Below are 4,123 nucleotides of genomic sequence, written 5' to 3'. Positions count from 1 at the left end.
TAGTGAAATTATTAAATTCATATTTTATCTTATGTAAGCTAAAATGGCTATTTTTTCTTATCAAATTTGAATTACATGGTTCCATCACTAGGGCACTTATTGAATAAATGGAATTTTTCCTGCTTAATCTATTTTAATATATGTACAGAAATTTAAGTAACATTAAGTACTTCCTTCCTCATTTGGTGATTAAAGATAAAATGCCCAGACTGAATTTCTTTTTTCTGAGCTACCCTTTCATCTTTTGTTCATTGGAATGGGTAAAGAAAAAAGATAGCACTCGTGAAGCATGACTTCTCTTGGAGGTAGCCTCTTAATTGTTCACAAAAATAGTTTCCAATAACCAGAGTACAGTACAGAGAATGCCTGCAGTTTACCATAGTACAATGATATTCATGTTAGTTTCAGAACAAAAGAGCCAAGAGTGGCAGTAGTTAAATAAACATTGGGAGGGTCAAAAGGAACAGCTTACGAAGGGACATAAAATCCATGGTAAAGCTAAAATGTATGAATTTTGATACAAATTTCTGAAAGTGAGCTCATCATTATTGTTTGTTAACTAATTGTCCATGGGACATTAATGTAAAACCTTTGCAAGTAATACTACATAAATATTTTCCTCTTTCAATGATTGTAATATTATGTTGACATATTATTTACTTTCACTAGTACACTGCCCAAGTCTATTTTAAGTCCAGTGTCTAATATCTATTAATTTAAATATTATTATTAATCCTACTTCATTTTGGAAATTTTCTTTCTAAATACAGGCTTCAATGTGGACTTCTTAATTTCACATGTAAAGACAAGAAAACTTTCTCCTTCTAACAATTTTCTGACATAACGTGGGACATACTATGTTATGTTGTTCTACACATGCAAGTGAAAACAAAATGATTAATATTTAGCTAAATGCACAGAATCATCCTGAAGAAAGAAGGTAGCTGGTAAGACATTACATGATTTTACTTACAGCATGTGTAAAAAACTTTTATTAAAAATAGATTCTGTTAATCAAGTCTGCAATGAAGTAACATCTTTTGTCTTGTAATATTTTGCCATACCTAGTTGGATAGAAGTATGACGGGCACAGGACGCTTCTGTGTTCTCTATGAAACAGAATCAAGATCATCCATAAGTAAAGGATGAGGGAGAAAATGATATTTGGAGTGGATGCATTTGGTCATGTTTCTGAAGAGAAAGAAAAGTTATTTGTAGGAATAGATCATTTTGGAGATTATGGCAATAATCTACCCGGACATACTCAATATACTTACTTTTGATGAAAAACTGACTCCATCTTTTAAATTGTAGGTTTTCAAAAGTCAGTATCTTTCATGCAATTTTTTAATGTATTACCTATAGCATATATCTCAACTATGCAGACTAAATTTAAAATATTTATCAGTTAAAATGTAAAGACTGATTAAAAGTGAAGCTATATGGCTGTGAGGATGGTTCAATAGTAGAAAACGTCTCAGGCATTAGGTCCCAGGAGTATTTCCCAGTACTGGCACAACATAAAACATCACATCTTAAAGAAAAAAATACAACCTGCATTTTAAAAAATGGGAAAATAAGTTTGACATTTCATCTAGAAATTGGCCTTGTGTAAACACATGAATTTTGGAATATATAATAGAAAGATCATACTAAAATTTTCTATGAATGACAGTTAAACAAAATTTACCTCACCCTTGTGTCAAATAAATTAAAGTAGATTACCTTTACTCTCAAAAGCAAAAGCTAATTTACGAAAAATGAGTATTCTTTTGCTGGTCCAGGTGTGTGATCTGTAGTAATCATGGCTAGCCATCTGGAACTCAACAACGGTACCAAGATGCCCACCCTGGTCCTGGGCCCCTGGAAGTCCCCTCCTGGCCAGGTGACTGAGGCTGTGAAGGTTGCTGTTGACATGGGGTATCACCACATTGACTGAGCCCAGGTGTACCAGAATGAGAAGGAGGTGGGATTGGCCCTCTAGGAGAAACTCAAGGAGCAGGTGGTGAAGTGCCAGGATCTCTTCATTGTCAACAATCTATGGAGCACTTTTCATGACAAGAGCATAGTGAACAGAGCCTGTCAGAAGACACTCTGCGACTTGCAGCTGGACTACCTGGATCTCTACCTTATTCACTGGCCAAGTGGCTTCAAGCTTGGACCTGACTGTTTCCCACTAGATGCATCAGGAAACGTGATTTCTAGTGACACTAATTTTGTGGACCCTTGGAGTGCTATGGAACAACTAGTGAATAAAGGTTTTGTAAAAGCAATTGGTGTCTCCAACTTCAACCCTCTTCAGATTGAGAGGATCTTGAACAAATCTGGCTTAAAATATACACCTGCAGTTAACCAGATCGAGTGCCACCCATCACTAACTCAGGAAAAGATGAATGAGTATTGGCATTGCAAAGGCATCGTGGTGACCACATACAGTCACCTTGGTTCTCCCTGGGCCTGAAGACCGGCTCTCCTGGGGGATTTCAGGATCAAGGCAATAAGAACAATAAAACTACAGCCCAGGTGCTGATCGGGTTCCCCATTCAATGAACTTGGGAATTATCCCCAAGTCTGTGACACCAGCATGCATTGCTGAGAATTTGAAGGTCTTTGACTTTGAGCCGAGCATCTAGGACATGACCACTCTGTTCAGCTACAACGGGAACGACCTGATGAGCTTTGCCAAACACAGGGATGACCCCTTCCACGAGGAAGTCTGAAGCTGCAGCAGACAGATCCATGCTCTTCCCCAAGCAACTTACACCTGTTCTTTCTGCCTCATCAGCATTGCAAGTGTCCAGTGTCCTGCTGCATTTGGTGGCATCTTGCAGACCAGACAGTGAGAGTTAGTTTGACATAGAATCTGGAGGGCAGTATCGGTAGCTGAGGTGTTTCTTCCAGCGTTTCTTGTCTTTCTTCTTACCTGGAAGACTTTAACACAAGTATCCTTTCCAACCAAAGAGAAACAAGATTTATAGCCCAAGTTGTGCCACTGACACTTAAATTTGAGTTCCTAGAATTGTAATCCTATGGGTCAGACTTCTCCTTGCCTCACATAAAAACTGCTTTTGTGAAAAAAATGAATATTAAGTTTAAAATTTAGTTACTGGTAAATAGCTAAGAAATATTTTAAGTTAATGAATATTTCCAAATAATTTGGAAAATGTATCTTACTAGGTACATGTATATAAAATGACAGTTTATATTTGAATTATGTCACATAATTCTCTAATATCTAATTGACTTGATTACCTCATTTAGACCTAATTTCCTATAGAAAATATCAAGTTTGCACCTGTGAGACACGAATGGGGTATTGTGGTATGTAGTAATAAGGTACTCAATCAAATTAATTTCAAATGTTAATAAACCAAATGACTCAATAGTTCAGACTCAATTGTAGCAATGAATCAGCACTTCAGAAAATGATTCTGATTAATTTTAATCCTTTAAAATATAATTAACTTTTCAAACAGTGTTAGCAGCTTGGTGAAAGAATCTAAATTTAAAAGTTTATAAATTTATGATTTATGACAAGAAAATGAATTGAATTAAATATTCATAAAAGTATGATAACTATTAAATACTAATTATCTGTTTAGATAAGAAAAATAATATAAAAAGGATTACTGAATTTATGAATTAGAATTCATCTACAAAGCCATATTAACTTTTGTTCTTTTATTGGAGCTAGAGAACATCATACTAAGTGAGGTAACCCAGACTCAAAAGGTGAATCATGGTATGCACTCACTAATAAGTGTATATTAACCTAGAAAACTGGAATACCCAAAACATAATCCATACATCAAATGAGGTACAAGAAGAAAGGAGGAGTGGCCCCTTGTTCTGGAAATACTCAGTGAAGCAGTATTCGGCAAAACCAAAACAGGGAAGTGGGAAGGGGTAGGTGGGAGGACAGGGGGAGAGAACTGGGCTTACGGGACTTTTGGGGAGTGGGGGGCCAGAAAAGGGGAAATCATTTGAAATGTAAATAAAAAATATATCGAATAAAAAATATACTTTCATACAGAATATACTGATTCTGGTTTTCTCTCTCCTGTTCCTCCCAGTTCCTCATTCTCCCACATTCTCTCCTACCCAGATTCATCAGGTTTATAGT

At 36.0% G+C, this 4,123-nt stretch overlaps 1 pseudogene; it reads left to right on the top strand.

Moving 5' to 3' along the window:
* The first annotated feature begins 1,804 nt into the window (after positions 1-1,804).
* On the top strand, positions 1,805-2,720 carry LOC127697708 (aldo-keto reductase family 1 member B1-like; annotated as a pseudogene).
* The last annotated feature ends 1,403 nt before the right edge of the window (positions 2,721-4,123 follow it).

This window comes from Apodemus sylvaticus, chromosome 12, assembly GCF_947179515.1.
Source record: "Apodemus sylvaticus chromosome 12, mApoSyl1.1, whole genome shotgun sequence".
NCBI lineage: Eukaryota > Metazoa > Chordata > Mammalia > Rodentia > Muridae > Apodemus > Apodemus sylvaticus.
Note: the sequence above shows the minus strand (reverse complement) of the source record. Positions and strands in the feature narration are given on the sequence as shown.